The sequence below is a fragment of the Lissotriton vulgaris genome, chromosome 5 (assembly GCF_964263255.1).
Source record: "Lissotriton vulgaris chromosome 5, aLisVul1.2, whole genome shotgun sequence".
NCBI lineage: Eukaryota > Metazoa > Chordata > Amphibia > Caudata > Salamandridae > Lissotriton > Lissotriton vulgaris.
The window spans coordinates 767,827,162-767,848,229 of record NC_141693.1 but is presented as its reverse complement, the minus strand read 5'-3'; positions in this window follow the sequence as shown (position 1 = coordinate 767,848,229).

The following is a 21,068-nucleotide window of genomic DNA, read 5'->3' as shown; positions in this document are numbered from 1 at the left end:
CTCATCTTTTGAATATTCCTCGGGTGCCAGACTGCACCTGGAAAATCTTTAGCAGTACCCCTGCGCACTGGTAGGTTGCATTTTGTGGCTCCGTGTCAATGCTGGTCTTCTCTGCAAGTGACGTGCGGAGCCACATATAGGCACCACCCTCAGGCGCTGACATCAGTCCCTTTCTTTCCTTGCTACTAGACACCGACCCGCAGCTACCCCTCCTGTCTTCACTAGACTATTTTGCCAAATCAGTTTGATATACTAAATATCAGTGTGCAAGGGATAACATTACCCCTCAAACTACAGGGTTAAAGCCTTTTAGGGACTGTCTCAAGCAAAAGTCTGTGACAGAGCCAAACCATGATTTCAGGGCCTGGAGAGACAGCACCTTGATGAATCTGAGGCCCATCCAGGACAGTGAGCAAAGCTCTAGGTCACCAAATACTAGAAACTCTGTACTGTGACCAGTCGGACGTTGAAGAGAAAGTCCCATTCCCATGGCAGACCTTTGTCAAAGTGGAAGTCCTCAGATAAGTCAAAAAAGAAGCGCAAGAATTCCATGCAGGACTCTTGATCTCCTGAGAAAGCTCTCGCTGGTGTGCCATCGGGCCCCATGAAACTACTAGAGGCTCTTACAGGGACTCTGCGGGCAGGTCCATTCTTGGCACGAATTGAAACTATTGGACCACGTTGGGGCCCGCACCGCCTTCAGGCCTGACGTCAGTCTTGGCACCACAATCTATGCCAGACTGCAGAGCATTGATGCCGATGTTGATGCAGGATGATGATGCACAACCGATAGTACTTTCAGACTCCGAGCTGACACCTCTTCGGTGGAGGTTGTGCCCTGATTACACTGGGCCTCAGCCTTTCGGCAAAGCATTGACTCTGACACTTTACCCTTTCTCAAATTACCCACAATCTTTTTGTCACAGATTCTAATAATGACCGCTTTGATGAAGGCAATGAGTTTGATCACCCCTACACTAAAGATAGTATGATGATTTACAAGAGCCCAGTGGGCTGAATACTTCTCCATTCACTTGGCTTGTCTCAGCCTGGGCCAGCTACTAACGAAAATGCAGCCTTTACAGTTTTGATGCAAAAAGCTGCTTAGGTCCTTGCCCTCATATTGCTTACTCTGGAGGTAAAAAACAGAGTCACTGATGTCTCCAGCCCTGACAGACAACTACAAAGTCCCTGTTGCTTTTTTACAAGGCCCTGGACTATACTCTTGTTCAAACATGGACAAAGCCATGTTCCAGACTCCCATTAAATAGGCAGCAAGCAAGGTGCCACCACTGTACCCCAGATGACCTCGCTTTCCTAACACAGCACCCGACCCCAGAAAGGTTACAAGTGAAAGCATTCACAAGCACAATCAAACACACAGCTAGAGATTCCAATCATCTCTAAACATTTGGAAAATGCATGTTCTCCTTCACTTGCCTGTCATTGAAGCCCATCAATAACAGCTGCCAGTTGAGCAAATATACTCAAGCTCTTTGGCTATCAGTCGCCCAGGTACTTCCTGCTTTACCAGAGGACTTGCACCACGCCCTCACGCATCTATTCAGGAGGGCTTCGATGCAGCAAAATTCATTATTCACTAGATATTACAGATTGCATTTGTCTGGCAATTGGCACCAGTGTGACACATAGAAGACATGCCTGGATAGGTCTATGGGCTTCTTCGGGGATATTCTTCCATCCCTAATGGATATGACCTTCAATGGTCATCGCCATTTTGCTGAGAAGGAAGACTCAGTCTTCCAGGGATTTAAAGATAGTAGAGCAACAGCTCGCTCCTTGGCCTGTCTGCTTAAATGCTTCAATTTCACCAGCAGTTTCGCCCTCTCTGTGGCTGTGGTATGGGTTTTCGCTACCGCTAGTACCAACCCATGCAGCCAGCCCTAGCAGACCCTACAGGTCTTTCGTGGGTGAGGTGGGGCGCCCACAAGGCAACGTGGTGAGGGGCAGCGAGCAGCCTAATTCCCAGCCCCTCCAGATGCCGCAACTGCGCAATCTCTTTATATTTACTTCCAGACACACAGCCACCCAGTTGGATGCAGGAACTGGCATTTTCTTCCCGGGTGGTAAGAAAAAGCTTTGGACAAATTTTTCCTGCAAATTGTCCTTCAGGGCTATGCCCTCCCATTTATTGCTACCTCACTGCACCTTCCACCATACTCAGGGCGATTGACAGAGGATCATTTCTCATCTAATAGCAGGAAGTTCAGGCCCTTCTGGCCAAGGAAACCATAGATTGTGTAATGGCATCAAAAGTGGGAACTGTCTGTTATTCTCCGAAGAAGAACAGAGCATTTGTCCGATAATGGACCTTTGCTCTCAATGCCTTTCTGAGGAGGGACAAGTTCAAGATGCTTATTCTGGCCCCGGTCTTGCCTGCTCCTGACGGTTGAGGCAGAATGATACCATTGGACTTACTTTCACATCCCCATCCTGCATCACTACATTTGTTACCTGCAGTTCACAGTGGAGGATTCAATTCATTCTGCTTATCTGTGTGTTCGCAAAAATGATTGCGGTGGCTGCAGCGCAGCTTTAATGCTCAGGGTTCCTGCCTTCCCCTACCTGGATCACTGGCTGATAAAGGCGGTCTCACCCTTGGCAGTCCTCACCCAGAAGTAACAATATCTCGCCAGAACCTGATGGAACTGGTGACAGCGGACTTGAATGATGGAAACACCTGATACTAGGGTATGTGTCCCACATAAATTGTATGAAATAACACTCCAAATGGAGGGCGACAAGCCCAGGAAAGTTAGAGAATTCTTTTGTGAGAACCTGGCGTTAGGTTATGACATTTTGTTAGCTGAACAAGATTGCCCGCCAGCATTTGGCATGGATTGCCCATGGGGAGAAACAGGAATTTTTCTAGCATTTTCTGACCCTGTTCCAAAATATCTAAAGCACACATATGCACAGGAGTGGGCGAAAGCCCTTTCCCCGGCACTATATAAAAACCATATTGGATGGAATGAGGATTCAACCCACCACATAATTCCATTAAAAAATACTCTAACTCCACAGAGACAGTATCCAATAAAGCAAGAAGCTAAAAAACAGGTCAGGGAGATCTTGGATCAACTTGACTACCATTGGGTGATTGAAACTTGCACCTCTCAAATTAATAATCCTTTGTTACCAATAACGAAACCTGACAATTCATACCATCTAGTTTTAGATTACAAACATTTAAACACATTCACTAAATGATTTGCAATACAAAATGCACACAGGGCTGCATTAAGGAATAACATACTCTGGAAAAAATGCAAAACGACACAAGATATCTCAAATGGATGTTTTTGCCAAAATATAGCACCTGTAAGCAGGTATTTAACCGCATTCTCCGCATTAGGCTCCAAGCTTCAATTTTGCAGACTCCCCCAGGGGTATAAGAACAGCCTGGGGTTGTTTTGTGCCAGCGTAACTGAATTTCTTCAACATCTGGATGAAGAGGCAATATCCTATGTGGATGATATTTATCCAACGGACGATGACCTGGAGGAACACTTATTTAGAGTAAATACCAAAATATTGGGATATGCCTCTGAGGGTTAAAAATTTATTAAAAAAATAAAAATCAAAGATAGCCCACCTCAATGTCCTTTTTCTGGGATATGAGCTTTCAAGTGAAGGGGAAAGCCTAGCAGCTAACTTTTTAGAAAAGTGTGCGCTGCTCCAACCTCCAAAATCATTAAAAAAACTTACAATCGATCCTGGGATTCCTAAACTTTGGCAGAACATACATTTTGGATTATGCAGAAAGGGTCAAACCTTTCTACCATTTAATAAAACCTGACTTTTCAGTTAGATAATGGACACAGGAACACAGGCAGCCTCTGTTCACTACAAGCTGATATTATAGCTTCAAAGTACTTATAGACACGCGTAAACGGACGCAACCTGGTGATCCGTATAGTTGTGGGTCAATCAGGACACACCTACCTAACATATAATGAATGTGAAAAGGTACCAATAGCATACAAATCACATTTGTACACAAATGCTTAGATGTGTTTTGCATCCACAAACAAAATACGGACAGTAGTACAGGCTGCTGTAGTGAGACAAAGAGCACTGGCTCAGGGGAAACAAATAATTGTCATGACTCCAGTACCAGCCTTAGAGGCAGCTACAAAGGCTAGCGTTCTGAATTCTAAAGCCTTACATCCAAGATGGATACATTGGGCTAATTCTCTTACTGCAACAGATGTAGAATACAGGTACGCCCCTCCCTAATGAAATAATGCCTCTAGATCAGTATGAACTTATAATTCACACTGAGGGATCTGCTCAGCCGGCCATTGGGAGTAAGCACCAATACAGCGCAGCATGCGCAATTGTTAAAGGGCTCATGCAGGATGGAAAATTTCATCCGAGCTGTACTAAAACTTAGTCTCTAGGAGATTGTATGGCACAGCTAGCAGAATTAAAAGCCTTCTTACTAGCACTGGTAAATTTGGATTGGGAATTCCCCACACGAATTGTGTGTGATTCCTTTTACTGTGTACAGTCATATAGAGAATACTTCCACCACTGGGACAAAATGGGTTCCAAGATGCAAAAGGTGACACAATTAAGCAAAAAATGCTATGGGAACAGGTAGTGGAGTTGAAAACGAACTACCAAAAGCTCACATGATACACATACTGAGTCATCAACGTGATGACGTTCACGTTGAAGGGAATTAATTGGCTGATAAAGCCGCAAAGGGGGCTGTACGTGCGGCTTCCATAGCTGCAATCACTCGTTCTAAAACAAGAATAGACGGTAAAATTATGGTTGCGATTATTGCTACACGCAATAAATCGGCAGTACCGAAAAGATTTCCACTCAAGTACTCCTACAAGTTAGATGCAAATAATGTTCCATTTGCTCAGATTCCTGGAGTGAGGGATAGAGTAATACCAAATATGGATCGCAGGTTAGGTTTAATTCTAACAGCACACAAGAGTATAGGTTCTGTACACGCAGGAGTTACAGCGACTGTTTCCTTAATAAAACAACGCTACTGCTGGCCAGGATTAAAAAAGCAGACTGGGAACTATGTCTTGAAATGGGACATCTGTCAGCAGATGAAAGGTTCCACCATAATACGTCCAGCGCAGACACCATTGCTTATTTCAGACAAACCACTCGCATGTGTTTATTTGGACCACTGCGGGCCCTTACAAACAGATGGGGCTTTCAGGTATATCGTGGTTGCAGTGGATTCCTGCTCTAGATTCCTATGGGTGAGGCCCCAGCGCTCAGCTGAAGCTCGAGCTATTATAAAAGATTTGTGAGTCTTTATAGGGACATACGCAATTGGCATATTACATTCTGACCGTGGCCCCGCGTTTAGCTCAAGGGCTTACAAGGAAGCCATGGGAGGTTTTGGTGTAGAATAGCGGTACTCCTCTCCGTACCATCCCGGGGAAAATTCTGTTGTGGAGATGAAAAAACGGGATTTAAAGCAGTCTTTAACAGCCTTTAACAGCTAGAGTATTAGGCTCTGGTGAGAGTAGGGTAAAACATTTGTATGGAGTTCAAAGAGCATTGAATAACCTGCCAAGAAGTTCTCTAGGGGTTGTTACTCCTTATGAGGTCCTATTTGGGGTAAGAATGTGGGTACCTGATCTTGATTGTGAAGGCACAGTGGCAGATGAGAAACCTTTTGACATCCGTAAATGCTTGGCTGTTTTACAGGAGCTAAATGAATCCAGGGCACTACAAAGCAATGACCAGGTAAAGCAGACCACCACTGGGGAAGTCAAGTCTGTGACGGCAAAACCTGTCTGGGTCCCTAAAGTGGGGGAAAAAATAGCAGACAAAAAATAATTTGGGCCATCCTACAGAAAGCCTGTACCTGTCCTGGCAGTTGAAGGAACAAGAACTGTACTTCTGCCGCCTCTTGCCGGAAGAAGAAAAGATTTGTCTCAATTGACTTAATGAATCCACACTGTGGCTTATACTGAGTAGTAGGCCTTGTGGACTCAGGAGTAACAGACACCCTCCTCTTGCTACCATACAAGAAGTTCAAACAGAAAGACTCATCAGGTTTGAGGAGTCACCTGCACAGAATGATGGACTATGCAACAATGCCATGGAACTTGTTCCTCTTGAAACTGAAGTTCAAATTCAAAACCAAAATAAAAAACAAATTTCATTTCAACCAAACACAGATATCTACATCAACATGCCTCAACAAGAGCAAGCTACAGTTTCCACAAGACCTGCGGAAATACAGAAAATTGATCGAACAGCATCTGGCTACTTCATAGACTTTGATACGTTTTTGTTGGATCCAAGTGAACCTGAAACAATGCCAGCCTAAAGAACACGCAACCAGCAAATCATAGACTTTCGGAACTTTCTTAAAAAGACTTACCTGGTATCACCTTGGGTAGAACTCTGGGAAATTACCAGGGTACTTTTCTTTCTTTTCTGGTTAGGATTAGTAACTGTCTTTAGTATGCTTATGAATGGAACTTACCTTTGACAAAGCTCTGCAGCTCAAAAAGGGAATCTGATTCTCAAACCTCACCTATCATCACATCGAAAACAAAGAGACATGTCATCAATGAACATTACAGCAGTTTCTATTCCTGATTGTATAGTGTGGGACAAGGTTGATGACGATATTTTTGGTCCAACCAAACTTTTAAAATTTTCACATTTAAAATATCATTGAGTGATATCATTACCTCCAGTACATTTTACGATGATTGGGATTATGAAACTTTTAACAATATGTTGTCTGATTTAGAAAACTCTGCTGCCTTTTCTAATAGTGAAATGTTGGAAGACACTTCAGATTTTGAAACTATGTATTGCTATCAACATTATGGTCATCATTTTCTGCATAAATCTGCTAATCCCAGAAATGTTTTAACATACCACCAATGGGAACATTGCCCAACACTGCCGAAAAGCAGTTCAAAGACATTTACACAGAAATGTACATATTTTTTAGGGTTTAACACGTCAGAACCAGCCTCATATTATTATAAGGTTGCACAAACACCAGCAGAGAAAAATATGATAACAAACACCAAACAGATTGATTCCTCTTCCTTTTTTGCCCAGTTGTCTGAACAAGTTTTTGACTTATGGAAAGACACTATAGACTTAAAATCTGTCTGGGGTTCTAGAGACTGGCAGGCCCAGGGAAAAGAAGCGCTATTTCGAGCATGCCTCATTCCTCAGCAAATCATGTTTTTGAATGAAACTGTGCTACAAACGACATGTCTTGGAATAGTCGGGAACAAGGATTTAAACTTACCTCGGTTGCCAACACCACTACACACCGAGGGCAATAATACATCACGGGAAGGGATTATGATAGAAGACATCGTGCAATACAATAGATCAGGCCCCAATTGGAAGGGATGGTTGATTTGGCCCACAGACACCAATAGATGTCAGGAAAGGATCAAGGGTACAACTGAAGGGTTTAGAATCAACAGGCCAGATCCACACTATCTACAGAGAGAACATCGGGGGGAAGTGACATCATGCAGTGTTAGGCAGTTATGCCTCGATTGGCTAAAAACCTCAACACTTACACAGGTGAAACAACACTTATCTTTACTTACACAGGATGTGGACCTATGGGATTTTTTATTAGGTCCAAGAAAGCCACATCATAAACGTTTTGTAAAGATTAAAGGACATTAAAAGTATTCTTCAAATTGTTTATTTGCTTGCGATAACCCAGCTGAGCTTCCAGCTCAACCGCTTCAATTCCTCTGCCACATTCTCTACCAAGCCTGACAACATAACATTCTGTGATGTCAGCCTAGCATGTCTCCACACATCTCCCCCCTTACATCACTTTGAAAAGGAATTTTATACTAATACAAAAATAATTCTTGGAAGGGCTATACAATACAATAGCAGAACAAAATATCATACTACCTCAGTCATGGTATATTAACAAAAACAGAACAATTTTAACTCCTACAGAGAATGATAATGATGTAATTTTAAGGGATTGTGAAGTTACCTAATACCTTTACATCACCCATACTCCTAGTAGTTCCATTTTCGAGAACTACAACATTTCGTTTGACTTCTGTCACTTTACAAGGATCAGAATATTTACTTTCACCTTTGTGAACAAAACCCTTCTTTCTCACAACAATCCAATCTCCAGACATCAACAGAGATCTTTTCACACCCATTCTCTTATTGTAATATGAAACATTCTAACCGTGTGACTTCATCACATTTTTTTTCTTCACGATCCACAACAATTTCCACATCACCTTTCAACTATGCAGGACACTCCTTAGTATTTGGCACCCTGACATTGAGGGAAACAAACGGCGAAACACCAGTTACCGAATGAGGAGTGATTCTATGTGACCACATCATTCTCCTTAATACCGTTTTCCATGACAATTGGTTGGCCAATGAAAATTTTATATTTTCCATAATCAAACGATTTACTTTTTCCACTAGACCATTGGCTTGAGGACGGAAAAACGCCACTCTTTCATGGACAATTCCTAACCCAGTCAAATAAGACACCATTTCCTTGGACACAAACTGTACCCCATTATCAGAAACAATTGTCTTCGGTAAGCTCTCATCCATAACAATCTCTTCCATGAAATCAAGAACCACAGACGTGTTCACCTCTGGAACAGTTTTGATCAAAAACCATTTGGAATGGTAATCTACTAACACAATAATAAATTTGTTAGCAGTTCCTAACTTAGCCACATGTCCCAAAAAATCAATCGCTATCTTCTCCCAAGGTTTACCAGGAAAGCTTGACACTTGTAATGGAAGCTGTCTAATTACTTTAGTTTTATCACTGGTAGCACCCGCCACACAATTCTTCACTCTTTCCTCCACATCATGATCGACATCCGGCCACCAAAACACTTCTCTTACCCTTCTCTTCATAGCACTACATCCAAGATCACCTTCATGAATGATATCAAGAATTCTAGATCGAATGCCAAAGGGAGGAACAAACTGCCTTCTCAAACTTACCATCAACAATGCTTAACTCATCTTTGACCTTTAAATACTCACGCAAAGCCATTCTGACACACCAAGCTCCCTAGCACTCTCTCAGAGGCAGGCAGCATTTACACGCTCATTTTAAAAATAGTCTGTGTTTTAAATTGATGATTTTAAGCTCGACCTGATGTGATTTTATTTCATTTCCTGGCATTACTTTTGCACTGTTGCACTTTTAGGATTGGCACATACTTGTTCTTAGCGCCGACTTACTTCCTAAGGGCAGACTTAGGGACCCAGTCGACTCACGCTGTCCTCCCTGGCACGAGCTTTTTAGGCGCCATCTTGGGGGTAGTCGGAGGCTCAGCGCTCTAGTGCTCGGGCTATTCTCCACACCGGCACTATAAATCTCCTTCTCTGCTATTCCTCCGGTTGACACACCAAGCTCCCTAGCACTCTCTCGGAGGCAGGCAGCATTTACACGCTCATTTTAAAAATAGTCTGTGTTTTAAATTGATGATTTTAAGCTCGACCTGATGTGATTTTATTTCATTTTCTGGCATTACTTTTGCACTGTTGCACTATTAGGATTGGCACATACTTGTTCTTAGCGCCGACTTACTTCCTAAGGGCAGACTTAGGGACCCAGTCGACTCACGATGTCCTCCCTGGCACGAGCTTTTTAGGCGCCATCTTGGGGGTAGTCGGAGGCTCAGCGCTCTAGTGCTCGGGCTATTCTCCACACCGGCACTATAAATCTCCTTCTCTGCTATTCCTCCGGTTGACACACCAAGCTCCCTAGCACTCTCTCGGAGGCAGGCAGCATTTACACGCTCATTTTAAAAATAGTCTGTGTTTTAAATTGATGATTTTAAGCTCGACCTGATGTGATTTTATTTCATTTTCTGGCATTACTTTTGCACTGTTGCACTTTTAGGATTGGCACATACTTGTTCTTAGCGCCGACTTACTTCCTAAGGGCAGACTTAGGGACCCAGTCGACTCACGCTGTCCTCCCTGGCACGAGCTTTTTAGGCGCCATCTTGGGGGTAGTCGGAGGCTCAGCGCTCTAGTGCTCGGGCTATTCTCCACACCGGCACTATAAATCTCCTTCTCTGCTATTCCTCCGGTTGACACACCAAGCTCCCTAGCACTCTCTCGGAGGCAGGCAGCATTTACACGCTCATTTTAAAAATAGTCTGTGTTTTAAATTGATGATTTTAAGCTCGACCTGATGTGATTTTATTTCATTTTCTGGCATTACTTTTGCACTGTTGCACTTTTAGGATTGGCACATACTTGTTCTTAGCGCCGACTTACTTCCTAAGGGCAGACTTAGGGACCCAGTCGACTCACGATGTCCTCCCTGGCACGAGCTTTTTAGGCGCCATCTTGGGGGTAGTCGGAGGCTCAGCGCTCTAGTGCTCGGGCTATTCTCCACACCGGCACTATAAATCTCCTTCTCTGCTATTCCTCCGGTTGACACACCAAGCTCCCTAGCACTCTCTCGGAGGCAGGCAGCATTTACACGCTCATTTTAAAAATAGTCTGTGTTTTAAATTGATGATTTTAAGCTCGACCTGATGTGATTTTATTTCATTTTCTGGCATTACTTTTGCACTGTTGCACTTTTAGGATTGGCACATACCTGTTCTTAGCGCCGACTTACTTCCTAAGGGCAGACTTAGGGACCCAGTCGACTCACGCTGTCCTCCCTGGCACGAGCTTTTTAGGCGCCATCTTGGGGGTAGTCGGAGGCTCAGCGCTCTAGTGCTCGGGCTATTCTCCACACCGGCACTATAAATCTCCTTCTCTGCTATTCCTCCGGTTGACACACCAAGCTCCCTAGCACTCTCTCGGAGGCAGGCAGCATTTACACGCTCATTTTAAAAATAGTCTGTGTTTTAAATTGATGATTTTAAGCTCGACCTGATGTGATTTTATTTCATTTTCTGGCATTACTTTTGCACTGTTGCACTTTTAGGATTGGCACATACTTGTTCTTAGCGCCGACTTACTTCCTAAGGGCAGACTTAGGGACCCAGTCGACTCACGCTGTCCTCCCTGGCACGAGCTTTTTAGGCGCCATCTTGGGGGTAGTCGGAGGCTCAGCGCTCTAGTGCTCGGGCTATTCTCCACACCGGCACTATAAATCTCCTTCTCTGCTATTCCTCCGGTTGACACACCAAGCTCCCTAGCACTCTCTCGGAGGCAGGCAGCATTTACACGCTCATTTTAAAAATAGTCTTTGTTTTAAATTGATGATTTTAAGCTCGACCTGATGTGATTTTATTTCATTTTCTGGCATTACTTTTGCACTGTTGCACTTTTAGGATTGGCACATACTTGTTCTTAGCGCCGACTTACTTCCTAAGGGCAGACTTAGGGACCCAGTCGACTCACGCTGTCCTCCCTGGCACGAGCTTTTTAGGCGCCATCTTGGGGGTAGTCGGAGGCTCAGCGCTCTAGTGCTCGGGCTATTCTCCACACCGGCACTTCACTTATGGCAGCCACTTCCCGTCCGCGCAGCGGGCGGGCGCAGCGGGCGCGCTGATGGCGCGCCGGAGGCGCGCCAGAGGCAAGCCCGTCTGGGCGCGTCCGGGCCAGTACGGACCTAGGGCCAAAACCCCTGCCCGATCGTACCCCACTAGCCACAGACAAATTGAGTCCCCGTCTCTATTCTAGGGACGAGTTGTTAGCACTCCGTCCGACTACTACACAACACTGTAGATACCCAGTCATATCGGACGTTCCATATAGACGGTGCGCATACTGCCCTAAGTTTGGTAATGTCGCCAAAAAGAAAGAGCCACCGTCCGTCTCCCTGACCTTTGCCCTATTAAATTGCCGGTCCTTGGTCAAGCATTCGGTTGAAGTTAACCTACTGATTCAGGATAATAAAACTGATGTTCTGTTTCTTACAGAGACGTGGCTCTCTGACAGCTCTAAGTTCGATATAGTCAATTCTCTGCCCAAAGGCTACGCGATACAGTGCCTTCATAGGCCTAATGGCATAGGTGGAGGGCTAGCTATAATTTATAAGGAGACTCTAGCCTGCAGGATTGAAAATGGCATGATCTCTGATGCAGAGAGCATGAGGTTCTCCATCCAACTCTCTCCTAACTACTCGCTGTCAGGGCTGCTGATTTATCGTCCTCCGGGTGGGGTCAAGCAGTTCATTAGCTCCCTGCTGGAGACAGCACTGACACTGGCAGCCTCAGTCCCCAATCTCCTTCTTCTAGGAGATCTTAATCTCCATTTGGAGGACTTGGGAGACAAGGTGGCTACTGATCTGCTAGCTGATCTTGAAGCATGTAATTTGTCCTTACACAATAATGAACCCACGCACCTGAAGGGCCACTTACTGGACCCTTTAATTTCGAACATTCCATTTCTGAAGGCCTCACCGCCTTGCCCCCTCCCCTGGTCAGACCACTTTCTTATTCCGTTTAATTTGACTATCTTGACTGAATGTAGGTCTGACTGTAACAGCTCTATTCGATCCTCACATAGACCCTGGCCTAAATTGTCCCTTGATGACTTAACCATTGCCCTGGAGCAATCTACTCCTGCCCCCCTCTCAAACCCCCTTGAAGCAGATTGTAGTTTCCACAACTGGCTACTAGGAGCACTGGACCTGGTGCTTCCCAAGAGGTATAGTACCAAGAAAAGTAATGGGTTTAAAAACCCTTGGTACACAGCTGAACTTCGCGACCTTAGAAAAGTCTGCAAACGCCTGGAACGCGCCTGGCGTAAAGACTGGTCTACTAATAGTAAAGTCCCGTATCAGGAAGCCATGAGGGCATACAAGCTAGCATGTAACCGCACGAAAGCGACCTTTTATGAAGAGAGAATCAGGACTGCCTCTAATTCTTCAAGAGAAACATTTACCATAGTCAAGGAACTCTTGAACACCCCCTCTCCTTCACTGCCTCAATCCTCGAGTAGAGCACGGTGCAATGAACTTGCACATTTCTTTGACAATAAGGTCAGAAAAATCCTACAAAGTATCCCCCTCAGTGCTCCTCCCTCTGAGTCCTCAACGCAGGTCGTGGGTGGTGCGAGCCCTCTGTGGGAAGTTATCACTCCCATAACTGAGGAACACTTCCGCAAAGAATTAGCCAATCTCAAAAGTGGCTCCCCCTCTGACCCTATGCCCATCCATATTCTTAAACGGATTGCTCATACCATCTCTCCGCGGGCTAAGGACCTTCTGAACGCCTCCTTCGGCGGCGGAGAAGTACCCCCCAGCTGGAAGAAGGCGATGGTTAAGGCTCTTCCTAAAAAGGCGGGACTTGACCTGGACGACCTGGCGAATTTTCGCCCAATTTCTTTGCTGCCAGGCTTGAGCAAAATTGCAGAAAAGGTTGTCAATCGCCAGCTGTCCTCCTTCCTAGAAGGTCATAACCTGCTCAAGAACTCGCAAACAGGCTTTCGCCCTGGGCAGGGCACTGACTCTGCCCTGATTGTAGTAGTAGAGGAAGCCAGACGCATTCTGGATGCAGGAGGTTCCGCAGCTGTGGTCCTTCTGGACCTCAGCGCGGCGTTTGATACCGTCAACCATGGTATCCTCATTCAACGCCTTACTAGGATGGGAATATCCGGCCAGGCCTTAAGCTGGATAACCTCCTTTCTGAATGGTCGGTCCTACCAGGTCTGCAATGATACGAACCTCTCCGAGTCGATCCCCCTCCAGTGTGGAGTCCCGCAGGGCTCTTCGTTGAGCCAGACTCTTTTTAATATCTATATGGCCCCACTGGAGGATGTGGTTTCACCCTTCGGGGTGAAAATAGTGACCTACGCGGACGACACCCAGCTTGTCGTCTCGCTATCCCACCATGAAAACGCGGCAGAAAGATTCGGGTGTTGTCTGACAAGTATCATGGCGTGGATGACAGAATCACGGCTTAAACTCAACGGGTCCAAAACGGAACTTATGATGTTGGGTAATCTTTCCACCTCCCTTCCCAAAACCATGTGGCCCCCCTGTCTGGGGGAGGCGCCCCAACCTAAGAATGAAATTAAGAGTCTGGGGGTATGGCTGGAGCCCGATCTAACGTTCAGAGTACAAACTAAGAAAGTGGCAGGGATCTGCTATGGTCTGTTACGCTCTGTCCGGAAGGTGCTGCCTCTTCTGCCCTTTAGCTCTAGGAAACTTTTGATCCAGGGGCTAATACTGTCCAGGCTGGATTATAGCAACGCCTTGCTGCTCGGTGCCCCTGAATCAGCCATTAACTCCCTTCAGCGAGTACAAAATGCGGCGGCCAGAGTACTGACCGGCACGGCGAAAAGAACCTCAGCCAAACCCGCTCTTATAGCTCTCCATTGGCTCCCCATCCGCGAGAGAATTAAATTCAAGGCCCTCTCCATCGCCTTCAAGTCTCTCCAGGGAATGGGTCCCCCTATTCTCAGGGACCTTATATGCCCCTATAAATCCATCCGTGCCCTCCGCTCCGATGGGAGCAATTTATTGACCATCCCCAGAGTGAGGAGAGCACGCTCAGGAGGGCGGAGGTTCTCTGTGAATGTGGCCAAGACCTGGAATGGTCTTCCTGCTGCCCTCCGCTTGGAACCCTGCCTCCAGAAGTTTCGGAAATCTCTAAAGACATTCCTTTTTCCAAGAGGAGGTTGAGTCCGCTGTTTGAGGTCATGGAAGCTTATGGTGTGTACTAGCGCTGGGACGCTCTAGGGCAGCCATGCGCTTAAGAAATCTATTTTCATTTCATTTCATTTCATTCTTTGAGCATCCCTATTATCCCATCCATGCACAATCTTCTCCTCAACGTCTTTCATGACAGCATCATCTTCTCTGCAATAGCCCATTCATCAGCAAAAATAGATAATTCCCCTCCAATTGACAATACTTCACTATAGCCAACCTCAGAAACAGTTCCTTCCACAGGCATCCTAGATAAGTAATCAGCAACTATATTTTGACTGCCTTTCACAAATTCAACATCAAAATTGTATTCAAACACGCTTAATAACCACCTCGTAATTCCTTCCAAACCTCGTCCACCTTTAAAAATGTAAGTCAAGGGTTTGTGATCCGTTCTTAACCTAAAAGGAATTCCCCACATGTAAAACCTGAAAAGGTTAATTCCCCAAAAACACGCTAAAGCCTCCCTTTCGATCACAGAGTAGGTAGTTTCAGCACCCTGTAGTAATCTCCTAGACGCGAACCCAATCACATTTTCAACTCCTTCATGAACTTAAGTAAGGACAGCACTGAGCCCAACATTACTAGCATCAGTGGTAATATATGTTTTTCTAGTCACATCAAAATGACCTACGGTCGGGGCACTCGTTATAGACTTTTTTATATTGGTAAAAGAACATTCACACTCTTCTGTCCACCCATACTCTGCTCCTTTTTTCATCAATCTCCTCAAAGGTTCAACAATCTCCATACTTTTTTTACATATTTAGAGCAGTACTCCGCTAAGCCCAAGAACGATTTCAATTCATCCTTAGACTCAGGTCTGCGTGCATTTTCAGCAGCTGCCACAATACTCTTTTTTGGACTAATTCCCTTAGCATTAATAGTGTGTCCTAAATACATAACCTCCTCTTTTCTAATTTGGCACTTTTCTTTCTTCACAGTTAAACCATACTTTTCTAATCGCAACATCACTTCCTCAAACAATTTGTCATGACTGTGGTTACTATCTCCCACAATGAGAACATCATCTTGGAAACATAATACATGCTTTAAATCTCCCAAAATTTTCTTTATCACCCTTTGAAAAAAAAACAAATCTGATGCTAGTCCGAAAGGCATCCTTTTATAACGAAAAGCTCCTAATGGAGTAACAAAAGAAGTTGGATGACGTGACTCATTGTGTAGATTGACTTGATAATAAGCGGAGGACATGTCCAGAACACTGAACACTACTCCTGTACCCTCCATAGTTAGCATTTCAGAAATGTTTGGTAATGGTTGTCTATCCACCCAGATGCACTTATTCAAATCGCGCAAGTCAATACATAACCGGATCTTCCCATCTCCTTTGGGTGCCACCACAATGGGAGCTAACCAATTCTGAGGCTTCTATTAGTTCAATGATCTGTTGTTCTAGCAACCTATTAAGTTCCTCATTCAAAGCTTGTTTCATCATGTTTGGCACGATTCTCACGTTGTGTACCACTGGTTTCACACCTTGTTTCAAACATTTTTATGAGAAAATACCTTCAATAAGCCTAACTCATTCGAGAATACTTTAGGAAATCTCTTCATCAGTGCTTCAACGCTTTCCGGAGAAACTTCCTGTAGCAGGGAGGCGGAGGCGGGTAAGGATATCTCTCTCAAAGACTGGTGGTGTTCTGACTTACCTTCCACCTCCTCTCTGTCACCACCTCAGGACACCTGGGAATCGGAGTCCGAAGACTGGTGGAATCAGCAGGCTAGGACAACCGAGGGATATTCCTTTAACGGGGCCGAACGTATCGAGGAAAGCACCTCCCCCTGTGACGCGCTCCTATGCGGAATGGACAGCCTCGAGGAAACAGGCACACCCCTTGATTTATTTATTTATTTTGAATTTTGTAGAGCGCGCAGCTACCTCCGACGGAGGTGTCCCGGCGCTGAAGACATAGTCTCAGGAGAGTCGAGGAGGAGTGCAGAGGGGTTTTAGATCTGTGAAAATAACCAGGGGGCATATTATCAAGCCTGTGCGCTAAAATTATCGCCGCTTTAAAGCGGCGATAATGGGCTTGATAATATGCTCTATGGAATTCCAATCGAAGCACATGTTAGATGTGAAGACATCTAACATGGGCTTCGATTGGAATTCCACAGAGCATATTATCAAGCCCATTATCGCCGCTTTATCGGCCGTTTTCGGCCGATAAAGCGGCGATAATTTTAGCGCACAGGCTTGATAATATGCCCCGAGGTCTTTAGTTTTTTTCTGAATAGGGGTTCGGACGTCAGGAATCTTAGTTCAGTGGGTAGCTGATTCCATAGTTTGGTGGTTGCTACTGCCAGGGCCCTTCCCCCTGTACGTGTGAGGCGAAAGCGGGGGCAGATCATGAGGCGAAGATGATTGGATCTCAGGTTTCTTGGTGCTTGTGAAAACCTCATTCTGTGACGTAGGTAGGTTGGGCCTCTGTCATTGAGCGCTCTGAAGGCCAGTGTTAAGGCCTTGAATTGGATACGGAGTTTTATTGGTAGCCAGTGAAGTTTGATTAGATGGGGTGTGATGGAATGGCGATAGGGGACATTGCAGACAAGCCTGGCTGCCGCATTCTGGACTTTTTGAAGTTGGTGGATGAGGTAAGTGGGGGCGCCTACGTATAGGCTGTTGGCATAGTCCAGATGAGCGGTAATCAGGGCATGGACCACCGTTTTGCGGGACTCCAGTGGGAGGTATGGGATGATTTTTTTTATCATTCGGAGTTTGCCGAAGCAGGCTGAGGTAACTTTGTTGACTTGAGTTTTGCAGGAGAGGGAGGTGTTGAATTGAAAGCCAAGGTTGCGTGCGGTTTGAACTGGTTCTGGGGGGGGGTTTAGTTCAGACGGCCACCAGAGGTTGGAGGGTATAGGCAATTTTTGATTGAAGAACAGTACCTCGGTTTTGTCTGTATTGAGTTTCAGGTTGTTGGCGGACATCCAGGCTGCGATGTTGAGCATACAGAGGCGGAAGTTGGTAAAAGATTTTTCAGTGTGTTCTTTGAAGGAGAACACCAGTTGGGTGTCGTCAGCGTAGAAGGTTACTTTGACGCCCCAGGATTCTACAACTTTGGCCAAAGGTTTGAGGTATACATTGAAAAGGAGCGGGCTGAGGGCAGAGCCCTGTGGGACGCCCCAGATCAACTGTTTTTTGGAGGAGAGAAAAGGTCCTAGCCTCACTTGCTGTATTCTGTTTGTGAGAAAGGATTTTATCCATGCAAGTGGGGGTCCGCTGATACCAACTTCTTGCAGGCGGGTCAGGAGTTTTTCGTGCGAGATGGTATCGAACGCTGCGGATAGGTCGAGGAGGACTAGCATGGCCTCCTCTCCCTTGTCCGTGCATTCGCGGATCGATTCAGATACCTCGAGTAGCGCCGACTCGGTACTGTAGTCCGGTCTAAAACCTGACTGGGTGTCGTGGAATAGGAAGTTAGATTCCAAGTAGTGTGACAGTTGTTTTTGGACAGCTTTTTCCAGAACTTTTGCTGGTTTGGGTAGAAGTGATATTGGCCTGTAGTTATTTAGACAGGAAGGGTCGACGCCGGGTTTTTTTTGGAGAGGGATCAGCATGACGTGTTTCCAGGCTGCGGGAACAACCCCAGTGAGTAGTGAGGAGTTCCAGATGTCAAGTAGGGGGTTAATGATGATGGGGGCAATTTCGTTCATGATAAGAGCTGGGGCTGGCTCCAGAGGTGAGCCAGATTTACATTCCAGAAATAGTTTTAGAGCAAGTTCTTTGCTAAGTGGTTGGAATGAGGTAAACGCATGAGTGCTATTGGGGATTGGGTCTTTGGTGGTATCGGAATCTTTCTGAAGGATTGCTGCCGCTATGTTGGCAATATTTTCTTCGAAAAAGTTGGATAAGTTTTCACATAGTGTCTGTGACATGGGCACAGGGGTCGAGAGTGCGCTGGGGTGAGTGAATTCTTTCACTATATTGAATAGGGCTTTGGTCGAGTTTTTTGCTTTGGCGATTGTTTCAGAAAAGTAAGTGCTCATGGTTTGGCGTTTGAGTTTACGAAACTCTTTAAGGCTTTGACGATAGAGGGCTTTAGCTCCGGTATCGTAGTTCTGTCTCCATTGTCGTTCTAGCTTTTTGCACATGCTTCTGTGTGCCCGTAGTTTTTCCGTAAACAAAGGGGCCGATGGTTGTTTTCTACGGGAGGACAGGCTTTGAAGAGGCGCTACTTTCTCGATGGCGGACGTGAGCTCGCTATTTAGTGTGCTCACAGCTTTGCTGAGGTCGTCCGGGAGAGGGATAAGACTGTTGTGGTAATTTGGTTCTAGGGTAGCAAGTGTAAGTTTGTGCCATTTTCTGCCCTGAGATCTGATGGAGGACTCTTGTTTTGTAGCTAGAGTCAGGGGTAGCTCGAAGGGTATAAGAAAATGGTCGGACCATGGTAGGGGTAGTGAAGGGAGGATTTGGAGTTTCTCGCTGTTCGAGAAAATAAGGTCAAGGGTATGGCCTGCTTTGTGAGTAGGGCCTTTTACTTTTTGCATAAGATTGATGTTTTGCATGGATTCGAGGAGTTGGGAGGCGCGGTTACAGCTACTTACATCAACGTGGTGGTTGAAGTCGCCCAGAACCATGAAGTGGGGGTGTTTGAGGGAGAGATCTGCTGTTGCAGCCAATAGCTCTTGGACAGCCGATTGAGAGGTGTTCGGGGGGTTATAGACCAAGATCCCTGAGCAGACGGCCGTGGAGGAGTCAGTGATAGGGAAGTACATAGCTTCAATGGGGTTAATATTAGAGATTTTTCTTGAGGTGATTTTCAGGTGCTTCTTTAGAATCACCGCGATTCCTCCTCCTGTTTTGGAGCCTTCACGGCTGAGTCCCGTGAAACTGTAATCAGTGGGTAGAGCTAGAGCGATGTCAGGGTTGGAGGAGTCTTTAATCCATGTGTCTGTTAGGAACAGTGCGTCCCAGGCTAAGGTAGACAGTAGAAGCCAGATGTCATTGGCGTGACTGGGTAGAGAGCGACAGTTCACCAAACCCATGGAGTAGGTGTTGGTGGGGGGGGGGGGGTAGTTTGGTTGTTGGTGTACTGTTCCTAGTACGAGTCCAGTTGGCACATAGTGAGAAAGGACAGTTTGGGCATTTGTGCCGGAAGGGGCAGGGTAGGGGAAAGCTACAGGTGATGGGAGACGGGCAGGACGTCTTACCTAGGTCTAGTAGCTGTGTGCTGGTCCACGTGATTCTTGGGGCTGGTGACTGACTGGCAGCGTGGCTGGCCTTAGGCCCGGAGCTGGCGCGGACGGGCGCAGACAGGCTTGCCTTAGGCGCGCCTACGGCGCGCAAACGTCGCGCCCGCTGCGCGTTCTGTACATGCACATATTTATGGAGGAAGGGGGACTTGGTTAGAGAGGCGTGGCCTCGTAAAAAGGGGCGTGGCCTCGGAGTGCGGTGGGAAATGGCGGCAAAGTTTGTTTACCCTGCGAGTCCTCGGCAGCCCTAGGATCCGCTGTGAGGCTGTGGGCGGGAGAGTGATGACACGCGGACCAGGGGATTGGTCAAAAAGCAGGAAGTAGAAGGAACGGCGTGTCCCGGCACCTTGGAGGAGAAGAGAGGAGAACGACTTGAGAGCGTGGAAAATGGAGGAGGACGGAGATCGGAGATAGCAGAGGAGAAGAGGACGAGAGGAGCTGTGCCAGGAGGCCCACGATACCGCGCAACGCCCAGCCACACTCACGGAGGAGGAGTGTGGCTTTCTCAGGTGCGTGACCGTGTGTCAGGCTGGTTGGGGAGGCGGGGAGCCGCAGTGTGAATATTGTATTTATTTTTTTTATTTTATGCAATTTATTGAGCGCACGATTACCCAAGGGTGTCTTGGCGCTTTGATAGACAGAAATCGAAGGTTGGGCCCGGGAGTCAGGGAGATTAATAATTGAACAACCACGTCTTCAGTTGCTTCCTGAAGGATAGTAATGTAGGAGCATTTTTTAGATGTCTTGGCATGGAATTCCATAATTTAGCTGTAGCTACTGCAAAAGATCTATCTCCCCAAGTTGCTTTCCTAGTTTTAATTACTTCCAGGAGATTAGCATCAGCAGATCTAAGATTGCGTGAAGGTCGGTAGGGATGGAGAGCGTCTTTAAGAAAGGCAGGTGATTTTTCATGAATGCTCTTGAAGGCAATGCAGAGGGCTTTGAATTTAATACGTTGTCTAATTGGCAACCAGTCGAGATTACGGATGGTATTGGAAATTGGTTCAAATTTTGGTATACCTGTGACAAGTCGAGCGGCTGCATTTTGAACTAGTTGAAGTTTGTTGACTACTTGTTCTTGGGCGTTAAGCATGAGTGCATTGCAGTAGTCAACTCGGGACATTAGTAAGGTAGAGATCAAGGTATTTATGGTGTTTAATGGAAGATAGGGCTGAATTTTTTAAATCATTTAAAGTATGAAAAATGAAGCCGAAAC